General features: G+C 48.0%; 1 protein-coding gene across 8 annotated transcripts in view; it reads left to right on the forward strand.

Moving 5' to 3' along the window:
• The window catches only part of ZBTB7C (zinc finger and BTB domain containing 7C), a 375,586-nt gene that overhangs the window by 56,101 nt on the left and 293,847 nt on the right, over positions 1 to 25,638 (forward strand). For 5 of the 8 annotated variants that reach the window (XM_037738971.1, XM_037738966.1, XM_037738970.1 and 2 more), the window contains exon 2: positions 16,628 to 16,853. The exons of the other annotated variants lie outside the window; for them this stretch is intronic. The gene's annotated coding sequence lies outside the window, so the exon portion shown is untranslated. The remainder of the gene's footprint in view (positions 1 to 16,627; positions 16,854 to 25,638) is intronic. 8 annotated transcript variants of the gene reach the window in all.

Consider the following 25,638-nt stretch of genomic DNA (forward strand, 5'->3'; position numbering starts at 1 on the left):
ACCACTTCCAGGCTATGTGAGGATGGTGGCCATCCCCTGTAGCCCTTCAGTTCCTCATCCGTGTAAGTATCAACCACAAGGTTATCATGAGAAAAATGTGTGGGGTGCCTGGAATCTAGTGGGTGCCATTGCAACCAGGCCAGCCCCATCCTGCTCTTGGTGCTGTCACAAAGGACTGCCCCAGTCACCCTCAGAAAGGCCCTGAGAACCTTTTTCTGGAAATGCTAAGATCAGGGTCATTAAGAGGTTTTAACATCAGATGGGATTGGAGAAAACTGGGGGACAGGGACTCTTCCTTAGCCCCACAATGGATAACAGGCTGAGCCCAGGCTGCAGCCTGGTTTCTTGTCCTCAGATAAAAACGCTGACCACAAACTCCCTCAAACAGTGCCATGACATAGAGACCAGGGAAGCTCATTTATCAATCAGCAAATCGACAGTTGGATTGAAGGAGGAATCGACAAATCCGTAGAAAGACTGAAGAATAAGGAGGGTTTTCTGTACAGCCAGAGCTCGTGATTTGAGACAATGGAGGGTACCTCTTGGTGTGGTAAACAGAACACTCTATTTCAAGTAGAAAACTTGGACACAGCTGTCACCTCTGCCCCTTGTTACTGGTGTGATTCTGGGCTGGAATTATCTGTCCTTCAGTTTTCACATCTGTAAATTGAGTATGCATATCCATACCTATCTCCCAGAGTTGTTTTGAGGGTTGGGGGAAACTGGGTAGGAAAGCCCTATGCGGCCTACAAAACACTATGAAAAAGCAAATGATGATTGTTGTAACAGCTTCCATTTCTATATTGCTTTTAGGCTTCTAGAGAATTTTCTCATCTCCTTTCTGATTTAATGTATGGTAGTAGTTGTGCAAGGTGGGCAGGGAAGATGGTGTTCCTCATATTCAGCTATCTAAGGTTGATGGCCTGGCCAAGGCTATCAACAGGTGCAGAAGTAGGAGACCGTGGGCCCCAGCCCTCCTGACACAGTGAACCCTGTGCTTTCCACATTGCTGCCCCCTGCGCCTTTCAGCCTGCCTCCAACCTGGACATCATTTGCTCACCTGCTCGCACATCTCTTCTGTCCTGAACTTAGCTCAGCTCTGCTCTTCTCGGGGTTTTGTTCATGTGTGAAGTTGGGATCTTACCTTGCTGCCCCTTGAGGCATATTTTCACCTTCTGGACCCAGTGTCCCCAGGCTGCCCATGGACTGCCCACCACAGTGCCTCCTCCAGCGCCTGCTTGCCCTAGTCAGCACCTTGGGCCCTAGATCTGTTCTTCCCCTGAGCCCCATCCCTGGCTGGCCAAGCAGATGAAGAGGACCACAGGGTGAGAGCGTACCTTCTCTTGGGGATGGGGACTTTCTGGAGGTGATGCTTTGCTAAAAGAGTGGATTCAAACAGTGGGCCTTTGGGGCCTGGGTGGCATTTTAGGACAAGAAGCCATGTTGGAACTCTGCGGATGCCCCCAGGGCAGAGCCCAGTGGCTAGCAGCCAGCAGGGCTGTGAGCACTTGAATAAGCTGGCGGGCGACACTGGCAGGGCAGGTAGCCGCTCTGACTGTTCCCTGAGCTCAGGTTCCTCTGCTTTCCAGACACTTGCTGAGAGCTTAGTGGGCATCAAGCATGGTACCATGTGCTGCCCTCAGAATGCTCACAGTCAAGTGGCTGCCATGTCAGGTGACAGGCAAGTCTTCAGGGTCAAAGGTACGAGGATGGGGTAAAGTACAAGTGCTCTAGGAACAGGTTGTATAAAGGCACCTGCGAGTCCTGGCCTGTGGGGTCAGGGAAGGCTTCCTGGAAGAGGGAACCCTTGAGCTGACCTTGGGAGACCAGGCAGAGGCCAAATGGAGGTGAGGAAGGGGGCTGGGCAGAGGGTAGGCACCTCTAGTTTCTGTTCTCGAGGCTCTCAGGCTCACCTGCTGGGACTTAGCACTCCCCTCTGTCTGCTGTAGATTCTGGGCTTGCCTTGCTGCCAAGGAGGGGCCAACAGTGTTGGTAGGTGAGGGAATGAGCACTCTTTGGGCTCCATAGGCCTGGCACTGGCTGCTGTGAAATCTTAATCAGTCACTGCCATCAAAGGCTTCCTGTCTTTCTGAATGAGTGATTTAACTTATCTTTTAGATTGCAGTTGACTTCAACACATAAAAGGCTCCTTCAGGTTGAAGCAACATCTCCACCAGGAATGGATTAAGACCAGGAAAATGGCACCTTTCTTAACACGGGTGCAGTTGGGCCATTGGAAACCCAAATGCACTTGTAATCTTTTCTTGCAGCACATCCATGGCATGAGGCCCTCCTTTTAGACAGTGGTGGTATACCTTCCCCACCGGGGAAACCAGTTGGCTTGCAAGCCTGTAGAATATCCATGAGGTAGGAGCAGTTTGCTGGTTGAGATACCCAAAGCCACTGGTCTGTTAACACTTTTGAACTTGGGCCCTCCTTTGCTGGCTGCTGGCTTTGTCCTCCTCTCCAGTCCTGCCCCATCACCAACAAGAGTCCAGGGAATTGTAAGCAGCAGCAGTCCTCAGGGGCTCCCTGGGTTCATTCCTGGAATAAGCATGGGGGCAGTGGGGAGGGGTAAGGAAAAGGTGTGAGCTGTGGCTTCTCTGCCAAAAAAGGCTTCCATCTCACACCCACACATGGCTTGGGGCGGGAGTGTGTGTGTACATTGGTTCAGTTCTATGGAGGGCAATTCAGCAGTAGCTGGGGAATTTTAATGCACATGTCCTTTGACCCATGAGTTCCACTTATATGAATTTATTCTGCAGACATCCAGGCACATACAGGAAACGGTATACATACAAGATTGTTCACTGCAGTGTTGTAGGCAAGAGCAAAAGATTATAAACAACTTAAGTGTCCATCAGCAGGAGACTAGATTAATCAACTACAGTGCATCCACACAGTGGAAGGGTATGAAGCCATTAAAAAGATCAAGGATGCTTTTATATGTGGATCCAGGACAATCTCAAGGGTGTTATGATAAAAGCAAGATGCAGAACAGCATTATGGTACTGTACCATTAGTATAAAAATAATACATACTGCTGTTACTTTATCTTGGCATAAAACCTCTTGGGATAGAAACACAAGGAAATGTTAACAGGGAGGGGAACTGGGTGGTGGGCGACAGGGGCAGAAGGGCACATTTTCACTCTGTAGCCTTTTATGCCATTTGGGTTTTGAACAATGTGAATGGATTTGTTATTTGTGGTTGGCAGGATATGGCCTCCCCAAAATGTCCACACTTTAATCCCCAGAACTTGTGAGTATGTTGCCTTATGTGACAAAGGGGCTTGGCAGATGGGATTAAGGTTATAGATATTGAGATGGGGAAATTATTCTGGTTTATCCAGATGGGCTCAGTCTAATCACGTAAGCCCTTAAAAGCAGGAACCTTGCCTGGCTGTGGCCAGAGAAGGAGACATAACTATGGAAGAGCCTTCAGAGAGATGCTATGCAGCTAGTGTTGACCATGGAGGAAGGTGCACCAGCCAAGGAATGCAGGCGGCCCCTGGAGGCTTGAAAAGGCAAGGAAATGTTCCTCTCCAGAGCCTCCAGGAAGGAACACAGCTAAGCTGACACCTCTATTTTAGCCCAGTGAGACCCATGTCAGACTTCAACCTCCAGAACTGTAAGATAATGAATTCATGCTGTGTAAACCACTAGGTGTGGCCATTTGTTACAGCAGTAATAGAAAGCTAATATTCTACTCAAAACACTAAACAGTTTTTTAGTATATGTGCTGCCGAAGCGAGCACAAGAAAACAGTTTTTAAGAGTCACAGTCTAGTTAGAGTGGGACTCACAGCACATGCACCGAGGAAACACACTTTCAGTGCAGGGCTGTGTGGGGCAGCAGAATGTCAATGCTGTGGGACACAGCCCCACTTATGAAGGACAGGCAGAGTGCCTATTACAGGCCAGGCACTGTGCGAGGTGCACGGGCCACTAAATGAAAAATATGTAGTCTCCATCCTGGCTGAGTTTTGCAATCTATCTCCTTCTCCCTTTAAAACCGGCCTCCAGGATGCCAGTACTGTGCACCCCCACTCCATGGCCTCTGTTACACATGGAATTTCTAGGCCCTTTGCCATCTTGGACCCCAATGGACCAGACTTTAGCTCATTCTCCTGCATGTGGCTAGCCAAGCAGCCTGAGTGGTGGTAGGGCTGGAGGACCTACCACCTCTGGAGAAGCTTGATTCGGCTTTAAACTTTCCTCTTCCAGTGTTTCATTTCAGCATCACCATTTATTTCAGCATCACTCCAAGATTGGGTGACTCAGGGTCTCTGCCTTTGGAACGGTGTGCCCAGCCTCCCTTCACAAGACCACACACTCCCTTTATGGGGATCTGCTTTATTCATTTGTCACCTACCTGCCATCTCAACAGGACAGAACATATCATAGGGACTTCTAAAACATATGTGCAACTTCTATAGTTTGCGTCTGGTGGTACTAGGTGGGCATTATGCAAGAAACTAATCCAAAAAAGATGCAGACTTGAACTTGGTCCTCTCGATGTAAAAAGAATATTTATCTGCTCTTCTCTGCCATTTCCTTCATCCTTGCCCATTTTATATTGGAAAATATACCGAGGGGGAAAAAGATTTCTTTCTTTAGTCCTCCCTCCCCTGATGGGTAAGGCCAGGATGCTGTGACCCTTCGATTTGAAGGAGCCACTGAGCAAGCTGCTAATAGGTGTGTCTCAAGTTCTGCCAGCCAACAGCCAGCCAGCACCATGCCTAGGGCTGCATTAAAGCCCCCCTTGACCCTGTGGCCCCTGCTGTGCTCTTCTGCCACCTCACTGTTCCTATCCCTTCTGTGCCTCCCATCTGTCCCTCAGGGTTTTTTTCTGTTGGTCAGATGCATGTGTGTGTGAGAGCAGAGGGGCAGCAGACACAGCCAGGTGATACATGTCCACTTAGGAACTCTTGGAAACTGGCCCTCCGCACAGGAATGATCTCACTGGCACTGTCTTAGCCTCTATGGTAGATCTGGAGCAGTGTTTTTTTTGTTTGTTTTTGAGGCAGAGTCTAGCTTTATCACCCATGCTGGAGTGTAATGGTGCAATCTTGGCTTACTGCAACCTCTACCTCCCAGGTTCAAGTGATTCTCCTGCCTCAGCCTCCCAAGTAGCGGGGATTATAGCTTGTGATGATGATCACGTTGGGGTCACCACCTGAGATGTTGATCACTACCTTTAAGGGTCTGTCCTGCAAACCCTGACTCCACAAAAGATGAATACGTACACTCCACACACAAAGTACAGTGAACAAGTGGGCTAGGGAGGTTGTCAGATGCTCTCAGAGGGTGATTGCAGCTATCCAACTGCCACTAGCTGTTTTTCCTCACATTCATTCAGTATAGATTTAATGACAGAAGTTCTAAGTCAACACACTTGTGGATGATTAACATGGTTAAAAGAGTGATTTTACCAATGATGAAAGGTTTGGTTCTGAGGCCCAATGCAAACACCAATAATGGGTAATCCCCCTTCCACTTCCCCCTGAGAGGACCATCCGGCACAAAGTTTACATGAGTAAACAAATAGTTAGAGACAAAGGAATGTGGGGTAAACAGGATTAAATGGGGAACCTACTATTATCCTTAATCTTCACCCTATGACCTAATGCTCTAAGGTAAGAGCTGGCTGCCTTCAGCCTGTTTGATTATTACAAGTTAATGAAAACCTTTCAGCCTTCCAAAAGATTTGAGATTATATGTTATAACTTTCCCTAATATTTCCCTTAATATTTTGCCAGCCACCCTGAGTGAATTTCAACACAGGCATGTGCCACCACGCCTGGCTAATTTTTGTATTCTTAATAGAGATGGGGTTTCACCATGTTGGTTAGGCTAATCTTGAACACCTGACCTTAGTGACCCGCCCACCTTGGCCTCCCAAAGTGCTGAGATTACAGGCGTGACCCACCACGCCTGGCCTAGAGCAGTGTTTTTATTGATGAGACGGCAGGGTCCTCTGGAACAAAACAGCCAGGCAGCCACGGGTCCTTGCCCTAGTGGGGAACTGTGGTCTGCAGGGAAGTGTGGCAGTGAAGCAGGTGCACTTTGGAATCAGGTAAGTGAGGATTTGAATCCAGACTCTGCCTCTATAAGCTGTGTGACCTTGGCTGCTTACCCATTGTAAGCCTCACTTTACTTATCTGTAAAACTGAGAGCTAGACTCGGACCTGGATGACACCAGGGATGTATAAGGCTGGGGCTGAATTCTGAATCTGAGCTTGCCTTCTAGTCTGGCTCCTATGGTGACGTCAACTCCTAAGAGTGTATAAATCCCCACTCCTGCATCCCCCAGGTGGCAAAGCAGAAGTAGATGTCAATTCATGGGCAGGGTTGTTGTGATGACTGCAATGAATTAGCCTTGGAAAATGTCTGGCTCTTGGTGGTTATTATTTTGCAAAGTTCATGCTATTTTATAGCCTTGGCTCATGTCTTTGCTACCATGCTGCTCTCTGGGCCAGGCCAACAGGCTGTGGGCTTGCAGAGGCCTCTGCACCTGCCTCCCAGGCCTCCTCAGCCCTGATTCCTGCTTTTTTGCACGATGACCTCAGCATCTTGCAAACCATCTCCCACCCCAGTCTCCCACCCTGGATGATTTTGCTATTTCATCCCCAGAATCTTCCCCTGGAGCCTGGACTTTTCATAGGTATTAACATCACTCAGAATGGCCCACCTCCCTGCTTGAAAACTCCGATTCTCTTTTGTAACCGCAATTTCCAGGCACTTTGCTGGCTCCATCCCTGATTAGGGAGTTCAGCTGTTTCAGTGGAGTCTTGGTAGGGTTGGTGAGAAAGCACAGGTTGGCTGGGTCAGGTAAAGGAAGAGGCTGCTTACCCCATAGCATGTGGAGCCTTGGTGGAAGCTGGGCCTGCTTAGGTGGCCAAGACAGAGGCGGTGGGGTGAGGATTTGTGCTGTTTGACGGGGAGAGGAGGGAGTAGGTGTTGCTCTGCCCATTGGTTCTGGGTCTGGGGAAGCCTGCCTCTAACCTCCTGCCTCTAGAGAGCTTCCTAGGAGAAATGAGGAAAAGAAAGCCTCAACTGAGGAATTATGGTATCTTTTATGGGAAAAAGCAATCAGCAAGAGCATATTGAAATTTGGGGATCATGGCTGGGAGCGGTGGCTCATGCCTGTAATCCCAGCACTTTCAGAGCAAGGTGGGCGGATCACATGAGGTCAGGAGTTTGAGACCAGCTTGGCCTACTTGGTGTAATGTAGTCTTTACTAAAAACAAAAATTAACAGGGCATGGTGGCTCGTGTCTGTAGTCCCAGCTACTTGGGAGGCTGAGGCAGGAGAATGACTTGAACCCAGGGGGCGGAGGTTGCCATGAGCCTAGGTGACAGACCAAGACTCTATCTCAAAAAAAAAAAAAGAAATGGAAATCACTCTGTAGAAAAGGGTGATGCTAGGGATAAGAGAGTTGAAGTGAAATTCTAAATCTGAGTTCACTTTCTCATCTGTCCTCCATGGTCAGTTAGCCCCGCTCTGGGAAAACCAGCCATTGAGACAGAAGGAGGCAGCTGTCTAGTGACACTCCACTTATCCAGAGACCAGCCTGCAAGCAAACTCCCCTTTCCAGAACACAGACACAGATGGCAAAGTCAGGTAAAAGGGCCTCTGGTTAGCAAAAATGGCTAAAGCCTGGCACCTGATTTCCAAGAACACCCCTGCCCCCACCCTCACTCAGAGACCCGGGGTTGCACAGCCTTAGGGGAACCCATTTTCTCCATTAGAGGTACGGGAAGTGGCTTGAGACAGGTGTTCCCAACTGGGATGTGATCCATGGGAGGCTGACCATTGGGAAAAGGCAGATAGAAGAAGAAAAGCAGAGAGGCAGGGACAGATGCTCAGCATGGCAGAGAGCCCCGTGTTGGTGGCAGAGGGTCAGCAAGACAAGGTTCAGTCATGTTCAGCGTCTCAGTCCTTCAAGTACTTTGTAGAGTGAGGCTAGGGCAGAAGGTACACAAATTTTAGGGTTTATATCCTTTGCCACAAAAGGAAAAGAAGCATGTAAACATTAAAAAAATACTTTATGCAGTAGGCTTAAAAATAAAATATATTTTGTGGCTTCATGAGGCAATGTTCGGTTGTCTACAAAATGGTTGTTTGTGAAACATCTCACCTGCGTGACTAGATAAATGGTCGTTTGCACTGGCATCATAGAATATGAGAGCCAGAGAGGACCAAGAGATCCCATAAACCGATTTTAACATTTTTCTAGATCATGTAATTGAAGTTCAGAGATGGGAAGTGATTTGCCCAAGGTCCCACAGCCAGATGGCAGCAGAGCTGGGCCTTGCACTTGGTTTGCCAGAGTGCAACATGGATCCAGGAACTGGGCAGCCAGGCTAGGTCCAGACACTGTACCTCAGCCGGGATCAGCCAGACTGGGGCTGGGACCCCCTCCAGCCTCGCAGAGGTCAGAGCCAAGGCTTAGCTGGTGCACTGGGGGACCTGAAATACCTGCTCAGGAGCATGCTGAAAAGATAGAATGAGATAGAGGTCTGAGAATGTGGGGGGCAGTGCTGGTATGGCAGGAGAGCTCAACAGAAGTTCACAGGGCACCTTGGGGGGTGGGGAGTTGGGAGTGGGGTGAACACGTCCAATTCCTAAGTGAACTCTGAGGCTGCAGTTCTAGAACAGTCCACCTCTATGCATGTCAGAAACCAGTTTGAAAGGTAGCTTATAGCCCTGAAACAGGAAACAAAGAAGAAAATGCCAGGCACTCCTAGTAATCCTGCAGGAACCAGCTCCTGCAGTCTGATTTTTGCTATTTCCTGTAAGAAAGGGCTCCAAACCCAGGCTGTCCAGGGCACACCTACGGCAGCTTCTTACTGAACAGCTATCCACAGCCTTCCTATTTTTACCCTTAATAACTGTAAGCTCAGGGTTACCAAGGTCTTCCTGTTGCTATAGTGAGAGGTGATAGCACCAGCCTTCCGAAGCGCTGGACCCTTGGCTTAGAGGAAAAACAGAATCTGGGTTGCTTTATTTTTGGGTTTGACTGAGAAGATTTAATGCACCATTTTCCAGCCTTTGCAACAATGGCAGTTTGTGCTTAAAATACAGAAACCCTCCATAACAAAGAATAACTGGCGATTTTGAGGAGTGGACATCAGAGAGCAGATAGAAGATAAATTTTAAATTACAAAAATGATAAAACTTCATCAAGAAAACCCAGAAAATGACAAACAAATAAAAACACATGTTGTTACATTACCATAGCACAGCCTTCATGGTCCTCGTGAATTATAGCCCTACTATCAGCCTTTTTAAACATGCATTTGGCAGTGTTGAAGACATAGTATCCATATATTTGGTAGTCTGCTATTTGAGTTAATATGCCATAAGCATTCTTCTGTGTTACTGCATTATCTCAATAAGCATTATTTTTATTGGCTGGCTAATGTCATAATTTCATAAAGCATTCTCCTACTTTTCCTCTTTGTCTCTTGAATCCACGCTTGGTTTCCATCATATCATCTCTATCAACATTCTACTGCTTCTCTGATTTGGATAATTGGCCGGCCTTTCTCTTTCTCCCTTTCCCAGTCCCCTCCCCATACACATGCCAGGACTTCCTCCACTCTGCAGCCTGGCTAATCAGAAGGTGATCCCAGACCAGTAGCATGGGCATCCCCTGGGAGCTTGCTAGAAATGCAGACTCTTGACTCCACCTGAGACCATTGAACAGCACCTCCACTGGGACAAGATCCCCAGTGATTCACAAGCACATAGAAGTTTGACAAGCACTGATCTAAAACACTCTTCCTGGCCACGTGTGTTGGCTCATGCCTACAATCCCAGCACTTTGGGAGATTGAGGTGGGTGGATCATTTGAGGTCAGGATTTTAAGACCAGCCTGGCCAGCAAGATGAAACCCCGTCTCTGCTAAAAATACAAAAATTAACTGGGTGTGGAAACTTGTGCCTGTGATACAATTCACGAGGCTGAGGCAGGAGAATCACTTGAACCTGGGAGGCGAAGGTTGCAGTGAACCGAGATCATGCCACTGCACTCCAGCCTGCGCGACAGAACCAGACTCCATCTCAAAAATAAATTTAAAGAAATACATAAATAAATACAACACACATCCCCATGGCTCCAGGGTAGAAGCCCCACTCCTAGCCAGGTGCACAGCCTGCTGAGTAGAGACCAAAGTGGGCAGGGGGAGGGAGTGCAGAGGGAAGGGGCAAGGCCAGTAAGACAATCTGCAGGTGGTAGGCAGCTGTGAGTCAGGAGCTTCAGGGAGGTTGGGGGAGGGTAGGAGGCCTGTTAAGCAAGTTCCAAAATCTATATCCGCAGATGATGCAAGATTGAAAACTGGGAGCCCGACAGACTATCAGGGGAAGGAGTGTGGGCTTAGGCAGCACAGCCACCACTTCTCACTCTTGTTTCACAGATGAAGAAGCTGAGCACAGAGAAATTCAGTTGCTTACCCAAGGTCACACAGGTAATTGGTGGTGGGGCTGGGATACAAACCTGATTCCACAGCCCACACTTCTTAACCAGCTGGCAGTGCAGACTCCAGAGTGTGGCCTAAGTAGAGGAAGAAGAAAGGAATAAAAAGATGTTAAGTTCCTACAATGAGCACGTACCGTTTTATTTTATCTCGTTTAGTATTTACAACAGCCTTTGAGTGTGGGTGTTCTTACCCTACATTATAGATGAGGCGGTGATCAGCAAGTTACTGGAGTTCACAAAGTTACTAACAGCCAAAGTGAAGATTTGAACCCAGTACATTTTAGGTAACGAATTGATGCGCTTTCTACTTTGCACACTTCATTAGCAAGGTGTAGAGTTGGTCTCTACCTCTCCGAACAGCTTCTGTCCTTTCTACCTGCCCCCTAATTTTATTTATTTATTTATTTATTTATTTATTTATTTTTTAGTGTTTTTAGCATATTTAATGGCAGCATAATAAATTCTGATGACATTAGAAGGCAATTCAATAAACTACAACCTATGTGTTCTTTTGATAAGACATGAGTAAAAGGGCTTCCTGAAATAAAGTGGGTCTGACACCCTACAGACACATTTCTAATTTGTCTCTAGTCAAACGTGGCTACAGCAAAAGATAGGCCAGATATAAGGTGAGAAGGAGCAATTAGAGATGGTATGTATAAGGGAACTTTGATCAACGTTAACAAAGCTCACAGTTCTACCTTCATAATCCAGAAATATTCCTAGTCGGCTAGTAGGTCTTGGTACATATTGAAACATAAGTGGGGAGGTGGTAAAGAGAGCGCAGTGACTGTCTTTAACACATCCAAGAAGAAAGAGTCCATCCTCTTCATCTCTTTTGTCATTCCAACTATTCTCTTTCCAATAATCATTGCAGACACCAAAAGCCCAGTTCCAAGAGTCCCCTACCTGAACCTCCCAATAATATTTGCCAGAGGTGAAACTCTGAGCACCCCATGCAAGAAAACATCCAGGTGTTGCAGTGATATGGGGATTCTCTTGAGGTTCACATCCAATATTCACGCTTCTCAAATCGCCATGCAGGAAGATATGACTATTGGCCCTTTCAGGATGCAGAGTAACATTCACTAGGAATTGGTTGAGCCTGACCCTCAGTCCAGTGATGCTGCCCCCTAATTTTAAGACCCTACCTCCAAGATTTGCCCTGTGTTTGTCCCCACCATGAATAGATTGAAGGAATTTGCCCAGGGACAAATTTCTACTCACTGTTCATGGTGGGGAGAAACTCAGGGCAAATCTTAGATGTTTTTCCTCAATCCTTAAAATTAGGAAATACCAGGACTAGAAGGTATCTAAAGGTACCTTCTGTAAAATGATGCAGTAAGATCTAGTACCCTCTAGTACTAGAAGGTATCTGGCTTAACATTTAATCTAACTGTATCATTTTACAGTTAAGGCAACTGAGTCCCAGAGAGCACAAGCAACTTACCTAAGGTCACACAGCCAGCTGGTTACAGAGCCAAGGTTGATGGAATCAGTGGTCTTTTCTTGATGCTGGACTGTGTTTGTACCTGGTGGCCTGAGCGTCCTGGGTCTCCTTGGTGCACTGCCAGGCCAGTCAGCAGGTACTGTCAGGTCACTAAGTCATCACTTAAGCATAGGCTAGAGGATGCAAAGGATGAAACCCCATTAAGAAGCGATGAACTTATTTTATATCTGCTTGCTGTTAAAAATCCAAACAGTGTAGAAGTGTGTCCAGGAACACTTGAAAGCACCTCCCTCCCTCTCGGCCCTCCCCATTCCACTCCCCAGGGGTAGCCACTTAAGAGCGCTGTCTCCAATGGCTCCTTAATTTTCCTGCCAGCCGTTGGGTTGTGTAGGACCCATGCCACAGCAAGGCTATTTTTAACAAGCATCCCAGGCTTCAGGGGGTTGAGGAAAGGGGAAGAAAAAAATATTCCATTTGTATATTTTTAATCTGTGCACATTTGAACAGGCAGTGGCTTTCCTGTCCCTCCTGCCAAGGGTTGTGGGCAATTGATTAGACTCTCTAGGTGTGGGGTAATCCTTTCTCTTCCCCTAATAAGGCTGGAGGGCCAGGGAGGGGTTCGGGGATGTTTCCGGGGACGAAGGCGGTCTCAGCTGGCTGCCTCCTGATCCTGCCTGCCCCCAGCCCTCTCCCTCCTGGCAGCCTCGAAAATCCTGGCTGGGTCTCTGTGGCAGAGAAGGCCTGGGAACCTGACTCTTTGTGCCAAGCTCATATTTAGAAATGTCTCCGGCCAGACATTGGCCTGGGTCCCACTTGGGTTCTGGGCAGGGGGTGCAGTCACATGTGCTGCCTTTGAGTGGGCAGCTTCTGAGTGGGCAGCAGACTACTTTGAATATAAACACAATCCCTTTATGCAGACCAGCTGGCATGGGAGCCTGTGCTCCTGGGTACTGGAGGGGGCAAGCTCTGGTAGACGGATGGACAGTAGGGAGAGGGAAAAAAGATGTCACAAGGCTTAGACTGGGAAAAATGGTGGTAGGGGGGCACCCAGCTCCCTGATCCCATCAGCCCCTATCCATTTTCTCCACCTCTTTCCTGAGTGTCCAGGGCACTGTTCCTGCCTGCATAGGGGGCCTGCAGCCCCCCAATGGCCCTGATTGACCCTTTTTTTCCTTCCCACCTCATGCATTCCCCAGTCTCTGGGACAAGAGTGAGGCCTCGGAGGGAGGACCCCAAGGCAGGGTCTTACTCCATCTCTCCCTCAGCATCTCCAGATCACACTTCTAAAATGTGGCCCTGGGTGTCGCCATCTCTGAGGGCTTGTTCAGTGTTGACAGTGAACCATTCCACAATTTCTTGTTCACCCCGTGCTCTTTTCCATGACAGTGCATGATGATGGTTGAATTAGACCAACTGATCCCAGCTTTAAATAGTAGGCCCCTAAGGTAACACGCATCATGCTGCAGCCCTGTGAAAACTCTCCTTTCTTTTACAACAGTTCTTTTAAGGAGAGTCATTCACTCATGCCTCAGATATTTAATGAGCACCTACCAAGGGCAGGCCCTGTGCTGTCACCAGCCCTACAGTGGCGAATAAGACCATCTCACTGATGGGTGATGGGGTGAGAGCCTGTCTGCTCTCCTCACATCACACCTCTGCAGGTCTTCCCTGGGGACTGAAGTGGCTTGCTCACTCAATTCAGCTCTCTGGAGAGGAGGCTGCTTTCCTGCAGCTAAATCTTCAGAGAGAATCCAAATGCAGCCACAGGACTTGCCTCCTACAGCCTGAGACTGAGCCAGGCTACGTCCTCGGGCCCCTGACAGCTCCACCCCTCCCTGTCCTATCCTTCCTTCCTCTGCCCACATCTCTGGGGGAAAAGAGCTCCAAGAAGGGGTCAAGAAGGCTGAACAGATATCTTCCTTGTATCTCCCAGGAACAACATGACAGATACAAAATCACAGACTGGCTGACTGGATGGGTAAACAAACAAGTGAGCAAATGAATGAAGGAACAAATGGAAACTCAGTTCCTGCTCCAAAGGCACTGAAAATTCAGATGAAAAGAAATGGCTTGTAGAATGGTGGCACTGTAGGACTGAAGGGGGCCCTCGGGAATAGACTCACCTTCTTTTATGGGAAAGGAGCTACAGGCTCAGAGGAGGGGGGCTGCCTGCGACAGAGCGCAGAGGTCAGAGGATGGTGAGATCACCAGGGTGGTGAGATCCAGAAGTGAGTGCAAGGGTTCCCTAAGTGTGCCTCGTCCTTGGGAAAAATTGCCTTTTCATATGGTTGGGAGTGGACAGTGTAATTTTTCTTCGAGGGTTAATTGTTTTGCTGACAGCACAGATAATTAGGAATGAGAATCCCGGAGTGAGGGTGACAGCACCATCTGCTGTGAATATGTTTCAACCCCACCTTGCAGGAGAGCTCGGAAGTGCACCTATCCTCCCCCTCCCCACCTCAACAGAAATGAATGTGCTGTAGTTGTTTGCTTCTGGGGCCACAGCTGCCAGGCGACCTACAGCCAGTGGGGGTGGGATGGTAACCAGCCTCTTAAGGGCGTCGTTTCCTCTCCTTCCTCCATGGCATCTACTGCATGTAGCAGGGCTCACTGAAAGCCCCAAGGCTGAATGAGTATGCATGGACAGCCTGGGACAAAAAACGATGGTGCCAAGGGGCAGATTTTCTGATCCTCCCTGAGCCTGAAGTCTAGTCCTCTGTTGACTAAAGGTGCGCATGTAGGGCTGCACTGAGCTACATGCCTGCCATTACGATTCGGAGTGATTTTCCTGCCAAACTCTGTGGATTTGCCGCCTACCCTGGGTTTCCTGGCCTTTGGCCTATGCTACTTGTTCCAGAAGGAGGTTGGCCCCGCCTTTCCTTGGTAGGTAGGAATGTCCTAGGTTGTGAGTTTCTATATCTCAAGAAAAGAGCTGCTTTGGAATCAAGCAGACAATCCCATTGTCCAGGAGCAGCTGAGATCTTTCGTCAAATGGGCAGACTTTTATGTTTCTTTTTCATTTGTATTACTTAAGAATATATTCCATACATAAAGAGTATATGAAATGTATATGTGCCTTTTGAAGATAATAATAATTGTTTTTCTCTTTCAAAGGGGCTTCTGACCTCTGTTGCTTTGCACAGAAGCCACTTGGAGCCTGAGCTGTAGAGGGCCAAGTTGCTGGGAGGCTCAAGGTCAGCCTAGCCTCTCCCAAAGCAGTGGCTGTTTATCGCGGCCAATTTCTTTGTGCCTGAGCTGCTCCTGTTAACTAGAAGGCTCCGCATTCTTGTCTTTCTTATTAATCACTCTGCTATCTCTGTGCTTTCTCCTCTTAGACTCTCCTATCAGGGAAGAAACCAAAAGCATGATTGTTCTCCTCTTCTCCCCATCCCTCATAGCAGGGCAAGCCAGCCAGTGTCCCCCTCCTCCTTCCCATTCCCACTCATTCCCCACCCGCCAGGTGACTTGGAAGGAAGATGAAATGAACCTAGGACCAATGAGCTTGCTGGAAAGAATGATAATTGGCTGTTTCACTTACTTACTGTGTGACCGTTAGCAAGCTTTTCGAACTCTCTGTGCATCTGTTTCCTAATCTTTCAAACAGCCCTTCACAGAACTACTGAGAAACTAAATGGATCCAATGGATGCAAAAGCCGCTTGAAGAGTCTATAATTATTATATATGTGTCCCTTCCTTCTGCCACTCTCACTCCTGTCCCTGGGGCGTCCTCTTGTCTGCAATGCTGGGCGTCCTGGTGGATGTTCTTTGTCTGCCATAGCCTCTTCTCAGTAATGGGCCCACAGAGGCCTAGAGGAGCCCATGGTTGGGGTGGAGCTAAGAGTCACAGCCAGGTGGGCAGCCTAGGAGCCCATCCCTTTCACCTGCAAGAGCTGGAGGCTGTGCCTGGTCAGAGGTGCAGGGCTGTAGCCAGCTTGGACTTGCCCAGAGATGGGCAGACCTCCAGGCTGGGGTAGGCTGCTTCAGCCAGAAGCACTTTGGCCCCTCCTGACGGAGTGTAAGCCACAATCTTGCCTAGGAAATGTGATGTCTCCGTGGAGGCGGTGTCTCTGTTTCTCATCCCAGCAAGGTTTGTGTCTCCACTTCTGTCTCTCACTCTGGAATAAAGAGCTGTGAAAAGATGGTCATCATCACACATAGGTGCAGTATCCTACCTGGAGCCCTCCAGAGTATAGAACACCAGAAGCCTCACTTGGAGGACCTGGGCTAGAAAAGTTGCGGAAGGTTCCACAGAGATGTGTCTTTGCACCTCTATGTACATCTCACAGCTGGAGCGAGAACATCCGCCTCCTTTCTCTTTCCTGGGGCGATGGAACAGCGTGAGGTTCTGTTGGTCAATCTGCGCTAAACTCTGAACGATGTCTAGGGTTTGGATGCAGGATTAGAAGTGAGTCTTTCAGGCAGATGAAAGGAAATATGCAGAGGAAGGAAAGGAATGAAGGGCGTGTGTGCATTTGTGTGCAGCGGGTGTGTGTGTTGAGGTCTGAGCCTGGGTTGGTGGGCAGGATACTGCCAATGAAAACCCTGGATGAGATAAAGTTGGTATAGTCATAAAGAACTACAGGCTCTAATAAAAAAGAGAAAGAGGAGGATGGCTAGAATTTGCAAGAACAGCTAAAACCTGGACATGTATTTCTGTCCCTGGTAGATGACGGAGGCCTCTGTTCTTCCTGCAGATCCCCTCTGAAGCAGCTGGGAGCTCAGAAGCTCTCTCCATCCCTGAGGAGTGGGTTAGCCACAAGAGCAAGAAGTGATGGACTGGAGTCCACCCAGCGCCTGAGGCATGAGCAGAATCCACACCCATTAGACCCAGAGCCTCAGAGTGGGAGGCTGCACTGCTGGGGAGATCCAAGAAGAATCAATACTTTGGCCCCTGGCGACATGTACACGGTGTAATGACAGGTAATGAACCTGAGGCTCGTCTATCCTTTATGAATGATATGGCAGGTAGGCGAATATATCAGCTTGCAGTAATCATAAAATGTCAACCTGTGGGAAGATAACTATGCAAACAAAGCACACTAACTCCTGATAAGATGATAGATGGAAGCTTTATAGTTATTAGTTTCTGCCCCATGCGCTTGCTGGAGCCAAGCACCGGAAGATTTAGCATCAGATGGGTTCACTTCCTAGGCTTTATGGGAAGGCCTGATGCCTTTACGGATGTAGCATGTCGTATTTGAGGAACTCAAAGTAGCAAATCAAGAAGTCATTATTCCCCATCAGCTTCTGTGGGAAATGGCATTCATGCCCATGGAGAAACAGAGGCAGTGAGAAGTGAAGAAGCTCTTTCATTGCGTCCACGATGTGTGAGGGATAGATCTGGAGACCTGAGTGCTTGGGAAGCCTTCAGGTCTGGTTCAGATGTCTCAAATGACAGGTGTGGTGATGGGTGGGTGGGTCCTGCTTGTAAAAAATAAAAAGGGTTTGTGTCTTCCATTCTTTCAAGAATGCCTGGGCAAGTAGCAGATGATTAAAGGTGGACGAGGTAATGAGTAGGGGTCTAGAGAGGACAGCAGGGTCCTGTCAGATTCCTTGGGTCTAGCAGTTGATCCAGGGAAGTCAGGCAAGCCTGGAAGCATCAAGCAAGTGTCTAGGACCTAGAAGGCAGGGCCTCAAGACTGGGAGGACACGGGCCAGCCATTAAGCTAGAGACCCTAAAGGTGAGTTCTGCCCAGTGGCAGAGCCTATTCCCGATTTTCCACTCTTCACTGTGTGCGTCATATGAGGTACCACCCTGGCAGCTTCCACTGTGGGGAAAATGGTAGGCTGGGGTGGAGGCAAAAATAGCTTGGGGCCTTGAGAAACTGACTGGGGCAAGGGGAGAAGGGCCATTGGTCTGGGGCAGGACGCCCAAGAGGGTGTGGTAAATTCCATTTCAGTGCAGGCCAGTGTCAGGGTCCGCAGGGTCAGAGCCAAGGGAAGGGGAGGGGCAGAACATTAGGACTTCTGGGTGGCCTTGTTCTAAATTAGGCAGAAAGAGTAAGTTGAAGAAGGAATCTAGAAAGCTGAACCCAGCTCTAGGAAGTGGAAGTGGATCAACCACAGGCGCTAGGTGGGCTCAGAACTGGACTCCTGTCTATATAAGGAAATGGAGGAAGAATTGAGCTCCAGGGTCTTTGGCCAGGGATAGTCAGGGAATGGCTATGCCTGGAGGGGCTGAGCTAGGGAGCTGGTAGCTCCACAGGGGCCTGAGCCTAAATATGACCTGTAGGTACTGGCCCTCAGCTATCTTCAGACCCCACCTCTGTGGGCAGGGCCGAACCTGGGGAGCATCATGGTGGGAGGTGATGGGGTACTGGGTAGGGGCAGAAAATATCCAATCCTGGAGGTAGGTGGGTGAGGACTTTCAAGTTTGTGGTCTTAGGAGGCTGAGGGGCAACATACCTCCTGATGAAGGCCAGAAAGAGCCAAGGACTGGCTCTGTCAAACGTTCTCCTTTATGTTACCAATGTTTACTGAGTACCTGTTGTGCACTGAGCACTGTGCTTGTTGCCAGAAATGCAGAGAATGAGCTGCGGTCTGCTTCCAGGGGAGGGAGTGTGGAGCCTGGTCCAGGTCTTTGGAGGCTTCAAGCTTCTATCTTTAAAAACAGGGACAGTACTATCTCCTTCATAGACTAGTGGGGAGAATTAAAGAAAATAAAACATGTAACACACTTAGCACAGCAGCTGGCACCGTAATAAGTGATCAATACGTTTAGTTTGTTTCCGTGATTCTGCTTTTGGAGAAGCTCACAGTCTGGCAGGGGTGAGAGCCAGGAAGGCTGGGAGAAGCGCCTTTTAACTTCCAGGGATTCTGACTGCTCACAGGGCCAGGGGCCTGGGCTTTGAAAACCGGTTATCAGAATTTCTCTGGCCACAGAAAATGTGGTTTAAGGTGGACCCTACCACTTGGAAATGGTGACTGCATTTAAGTGCTTTGGCAGTCGCTGGACACACAGGGAGATTGGAGGCAGGAGGGGTGGGTCCAGGAATTTAGAGAAGTGTTGAGAAAAGAGGACATTCTCTGAATGCTTGGAGAGTCTTGACTCCTTGTCTTCCAACTCAGAGGGAGGGATGTGCAGAAGCCAAGGCAAGACTTGTGCCCTGGAGTGGGCGGCCCAATAGCCATTGGGGGTGGGGCTCAGATGCAAGCCATGTGTGTCATTTTAAATGTTTCTGTAGCAGCATTTAAAAAAGTAAAAATAAGCAAGTGAAATTAATTTTAATGCGAGATTTCATTTAACTTAGTATGTCCAAATAGTATCATTTTAACATGTAATCAGCATAAGAATTGTGAATGAGATATTTTACATTCTTTTCATTCAAAGTCTGAAATCTACAGTGTATTTTATATTTACAGCACATCTCCAGTTTGAACCAGCCACATTTCAAGTTGGCTAGTGGCAACTGTGTTGGATAACACAGATCTAGACTCTAGAATATCTTTCCAAGGAGCACCCAGGGGCCAGGGCTCTCCTGAGCTAGACAGCAGGATTTACTATTATGTTCTCTTCTTATGAAATGTCTATAATGAATCTCTGGGGACATTCTCTTGAATAATAAGAGTTGTCTTGAATCACTCGTTCTAGATGGTGACTTGTGTTCTCTGGAACCAGCTCTGACTACAGGTCTCAGCAGCTGGGTTCAGGACTCTGCCACTTGCTGGGTCTGGGGCGTTCAGGTAGTTCCTGAAGGTCCCTGAGCCTCAGAAGCTTCCCTGGAATGGAACTAATAAATTCTATCTTACTAGGTAATGATGAGGACTAAATAAAATAATGAATAATTGCTCTGTGACACTCAATTTCAAGAAATAATTCTTTTATTTTCCTAAATCAAATGAAAACAAATTTGAGTTCTCCTATTGGCTAAGTGTGGCAGAAAGTTTCCTAATTGGCATTTCTGTAGTTCTGTCTCCACTCTTCCTTTGCAGGAGAACCGGGCAGCTTTGCAGGTCAGCAAAAATGGGGTGGGGTGAGGCCTGGGCCTTAGCCCTGGGGGGTGACAGTTACTTCTGGTGCCCCTTTATCCAGACCTGTGTGGTCAGCTGGAGGAAGCAGGCCCCTGCAGCCAGCTGGTGCTCCATCTATGCCAGCTTGCCATAGGGGAAACTGGAGGGCCCAGGCCCCTATCTCTAGGGGGCAACGGCACCCAGGCACTGCACTCCAGTGGAGTGAGGGTTGCCAGCCACTCCAGGTCCTAATTCACCCCACCTCTCTTGGGATCCAACCCAGGGATCCTTCTCTAAAAGCTCCATGTCCTTCGTGCCTCTCTCTCCTGCTTCCCAGGCTCAGTCTTTGAAATAAAGTCCTGTTCCTACCTTACCATGTCCCCTTTCTTTTCCCAGAAAGAAAAATTCAGATAACTTCACCTTAGGATAGGGAGCCCAGATCATATTGTCACAAAATATGGCTGTTCTTTCTCGAACTGGAGGGAGTACACATTTTATTATCTTGTGAATGGCTACTCTGGCCGCTGGCCCCCAACGACAGTAGAAAGCAGTAATCGCTGCATAGAGTCACTGACATGGCGCCCTGACACATGTAGCTGGCACCTGGCCGGTGGCCACGAGACCAGATTCCCCTATGCCCAGCCCCATCTGAAGAATGAGTTAAATATTTCCTGCCATCTGGGGTTTTCCTGAGCCTCCTGTGAAACAGTGTATGTGAAGGTCCTTTGTAAAGTTATCAAATGTTATTGAGACTCCTAGTTCCCTACCTGGGGCTGCTTTCTGGTCTGGGAGCTGAGTTGGAGGCTGCAGATTGGATTTAAAAGATGCCCCTTCTCCTGGCATCTCACGGCAGATGGTGCTGCCATAGAATTCAACTAGGTGCTTCTATGAGGTGCTCCTCCAGGTGTTCTATCCGCCGGATGCGCGCCTCTGAATTAACCCCTTGCCTCCTGTTCTCCTTTGGGAGAGGGGAAGTATCGGGGTGTTAGTGGCAGCAGTAGCATTTCCTGACATCTTTACTTCCCTCAGCCTATTGTGTGTGTGTGGTCTCTAGCCAGTCCTCCTGAGTTTGGAATCTACCCAGAATTGTGAAAGCTCATAGTCCATCCTTCCTGGGATTGAGAGCAAGCCGTGGATCTAAGTAAGTCCTGTAGCTCCTCCTTGCCTCCCTGGCTTGGGTCTGGTGAGGACTCTGCGATAGGGAATGGGGGCTCCAGGCAAATCCCACGTCCCCTGGGCCAGGCATGGAGGGAGTAGGATCAGGAGGTGCAGATGGGTGACATGAAGAGTAACTGGGCTTAAGCTGCACTGGAATCAGGGCAAAAGTCTGCAGGACAAATGGAAATTCTCCAGGCCTGGGCATTGAGACAGCATTTTCAAGGCTGGGTCCACATTCGACTGTGTGTGGTTGGGTTAATGGCCTTTGATGCTCGCCGCAGTGGTATTTGGGTCACTCGTGTTGCTGCCTCTCTAGACTAAAGAGCCCCCACCCCCTTTAGCAGCTGGCTGCTGCTTCCTGCTGGCTCTCCTGGGGCCCGAGCTCTCAAGGCTGTCACGAATCCTAAAAGAGTCCTGCAAACCAGTGTCACTGTGACTTAACATCTATTTCAAAAGATGATCTGTGGCACATTTGGGGGACAGTGCAGGGGGGCGTCACAAACTCAGGCACATTTGGGTAAGGTTATTGACCTGGCTTTTTCTTAGTTTGCTATGTGACCCAGTGCAGATCTTTTAAGTTCCCCAGACCTTAATGTTCCCCTCTATTAAATGGGCATGAGAGCCTGTACTGCAGTGCTTTAATCCTGTTTCCCGGTATACATGCACTCTACAAGTAAAAGGAGCTGTGGATCTTACCGGCCAAAGATTTGAGAGAATTCTGGCAACACTCTTTCCTCACTGAAAATTAGTCTCTTTATTGCTTCCTGGGAGTCCAAGGGGAGCAGCTTCTGTTATATCACCTTAGATTTTGCAGCAGGGAGAGGAAGAAAGCCACATTGCCCTTGACTGACAACCTTCATATGAGTATTTAACCATTTTAATTTTTCATGATTCTTCTGATAAAAATAGTACCTGACTAAAAACAAATACATTTGTATTTTCCATCTCCTTAATTAGTTTCTAATTTGGGGGTTCTTATTAGCCTAAAATCATCTTGCTGAAATGGTCCTTGGATGAAAAAAATGTGAAAACCACAATCAATTCTAGAGAGATCTTACTATTTAATTATGCTGATTGGAGCACTAGAGACCCCTGGTAAAACGAACCTCTCAGAATAAGCTTGATTTGTGTAATTTGGTTTTTAAAAATTGGGGATGCATATTTATCATGTTCAGCTATGTTATTATTCTCCTTGAGATTCTGACTTGTCTTCTAAGAGACAAGGAGAAGACAAGGGGGAGGAAGCCATGGACTGTTGAGACCCCGGGACTTTAGCTCATCCCATAGAGTCACCAGTAGGGACTGGCCTGGAGGGAACACGAGGTCCTGGCTCACCTGGTAATTGGAAAATGGCTTTTCTAAAACAACAAACAAAGGAGAGGTAAAAGGTCACCAGAAAACAGACTAGGAAAGGGTAGACTGAGAATTTTGGGGCTGAATGGCAGGAGAGCATCTTCCATGAAATCCTGGAAAATTAGCAAATCCTGGGTTAGAGATGTGTTTAGAACCAAATTCTAGAATATAATACAACTTTGGAGGCACTGGGAAGACCCAGTTGCTCAAAAAGATGTGCCTTCCATCATCCAAACCCACAAATCAATATATGCTTTGCTGCAAGAGGGACAGCCAGCTGCCATGTGAAAGGAAGGACACTGCACCCACCATAATGTTTTCTTGCCATGAAGCTGAAGCAATGCTGATGAAGTGATAGCTCTAACCACCAATTTATACAAGAGCCAAGGACTTGTGGAAGGCCATCACCAAGCTCAGACCAAGAGAAGCTTCACAGGACCAATAACCTTATTTATCTAACATGGCTGATGTTCAGTGGGGAAAGGGGATGAGGAAGAGGGAATTGTTATAGATTGAGAGAATCTTAACAGATACACCAACCAAATGCAATCTATGAGTCTTGTTTGAATCCTGATTCAAGTCAGCCTGCCGTAGAAGGACATGTTAGAGAGAATTCGGTTACATATTAAGGAATTAGTGTTCATTTTTTAGGATACTGTGGCAATGTCATATACTGAAATAAATTCAGACAACATGATATGTCTAGAATTTTCTTTAAAATATTTCAGAAAAAAATTTCAGAATAAAAGATTTTAGAGAACAACATACACAAACATTTTGTGTCTGTTTGAACATTTCAGTGATTAAAAAAAGAGGAGTGGAAATGTTCTTACTAGCTGGCTGAGCCCTGAAATTTCACCATTAGAACTTTGTTCGTGTAGCTTAAGCCTTTCTCTGCCAATAATGTACAGCTTGTCCCGGGAGCATGGTTTACCCTTCAGGAAAGTGAGAGTACAGGAGAACATTTCCTCAGTATAGAATGCAGTAGGGTCCCATGCGAAAGGGAGAAGGCTGCACTGAACTAAGCCAAAAAGATTTCTTCAGAGTCTTGGTGATGCTAATATACACTGTACCTCTTATACGGGGATGGGCTATCGTAATGCAGCATACCCCAAAATCATCTGCTATGTGCTTCAAAGGAGACAGAAACTTTCAGTCCCTCCAAGGAAAATCAGAGTAAAGTTAAAAGCCTGGGTTCCAGAACTATTTCTGGTTACTCACTAGTCATTGGTCAGTCACTCAGATTCCACGCTGCATGAGCCTCAGTGTTTCTATCTGTAAAATGAACTTAATGTCACTTGTCACCTACCTTACAAAAATGTGACATGGCTTTGTACAGCATAAAGCCCAAGATTGAAGGATAAGTTGTGTGATTGTTATCTGGTGCCATTTCCTGAGACTGTGGTCCATAAACATTTCCTCAAGGCTCATGCAGCATGGCTCTGTCTACAGGGTGTCGTCTAAGACACAGAGGAGGTAAGACAAGTTCTCTGTCCTTCGGGAACTCATGGTGGAATTGGAGAAGCAATGAAAATACATAGGGATAGGGGCGAGCAAAGCCCTCTAGCCCACGGGTCAAATGAGCAGCTCAGGTTCAGAGGAAAGGGGGCTCACTCTTGGCTGGGGTGGTGGGCTAAGGCTACCAGGAGGTGGTAACCCTTGACCTGGAAGTCTGGGGCAGATTTAGATGAGCTCTCCCTTTGCTGTGGATCACTCGGTTGGAAAACTGCCCTTGCCTCCCCACGCCCATGTTCTGCAGCTGAACACATAAACCTTGTTTGGATTTCGGTGTTATCTGACTTGGGGGCCCAAGCCCTCCCTATCCGGAGCTGGGGTAGTTGCTCCCCCTGCCCAGCCCTCACAGCCACTCCCATCTTCTCTTCCATTCTGTCTCCACCCCGTTTTCTTCTTCCCACCAGGACCCAGCAAGGCTGGGATTACTCATCCTGCCCACACTCACTCACTCCTGCCCTCTCTTTTAAGTTAAAAAAAAAAAAAAAAATAGAAACCACTGGGATAAAGCAACAAAATATGACTCAGATACCCAAGCCTTCATGTGGAAATGTTTATCATCATCATCATCATCATATCACTCCTTAGGGCAGTGAGAGATGATAGACCCTAGTGGAAACATTTGAAAAGGCTGGCAGTGGTGACTTGAGCAGAGATGAGGGGATCTGAGGCACTCCAGGAAGCCGGCCCGGTTTCTTGGGTGCCAAGAGCTGTTTGGGGGCACTGACTCACCTCACTGAGTATGCATGGAGTTATTCAGGATATGAATAGCAGGCCTGAGCTCTTGCTACCTAAAAGCCCACATCAACCTTGAATTTGCACAGCAGAAATGAAAGAGAAGGCCCTAGAAAAGGATGGCGCTGTGGTAGAGACCTCAACCAAGTGCATCCCATGCCCAGGTACCCTGCTGTAGGCCATGCCCTGTCCTCAAGAGCCCTAGACAGAGCCTAGTTCCCTCTGAGCTTGTTAGAATGCTATGCATAAGCTATTGCCAGTGTTGATATTCTGGGAAAGGACTTACTCAGTGCCTGACACAGAGGTGACCCCCACTGTGGACTTGCACAGCAACCACAGAACCTCAGCTTTGAGCTCAGAGAGCCCTGATGTTGAGTTCTGGCTCTGCCACTTGGGGATGGTGACACAGTCTCCCTGAGCCTCACTGTCCTCAAGTGTAACATGGGGAAATCCCATCTCCTCCCGGGATTGCTGTCGGTGTGACATGTGATGACGTAGACAGCTCTTGATCCCAGTGAGCCCTCAACAACTTTTAGTTTTTGTCCCTCCCCACTCTGCCACTGAGGAGTAATAAGACATGGGACGAGATGCGCTGAGCCTCAGCTTCCTCATCTATTAAATGGAAATAGACTGCCTGTCCTACTGACCCTAAAGCAAGGGTTTAATGGACAATGTTGGTACAAACACTTCAAGGAGTACCAAGAGTCAAACACTAAAGATGCACGCATGTGTATTCATATGTACAAACCCATATAATCCACATACACAAACTGCACCCAGATGACAAAAATCTCAGGGTGGCAAAATGTGTTTGCATCGTGGTGCAGGTGGTCTGGGAGGGCGACAGGTCCCCGCACTGACTCTAGACTGGCTTGGGTTGTACTTTTGGTTGTTTTACTTTCCCAGAAGCTGTTTGTTTGTGGCATGGGGGCAGAAGCAGTGCCAACCTCTGCCAGTCAGCCTTGCACGCCCCTGAATGTGTCACTAACCACTTCCA

The sequence above is a fragment of the Cebus imitator genome, unplaced genomic scaffold, assembly GCF_001604975.1.
Source record: "Cebus imitator isolate Cc_AM_T3 unplaced genomic scaffold, Cebus_imitator-1.0 Scaffold60, whole genome shotgun sequence".
Lineage (NCBI taxonomy): Eukaryota > Metazoa > Chordata > Mammalia > Primates > Cebidae > Cebus > Cebus imitator.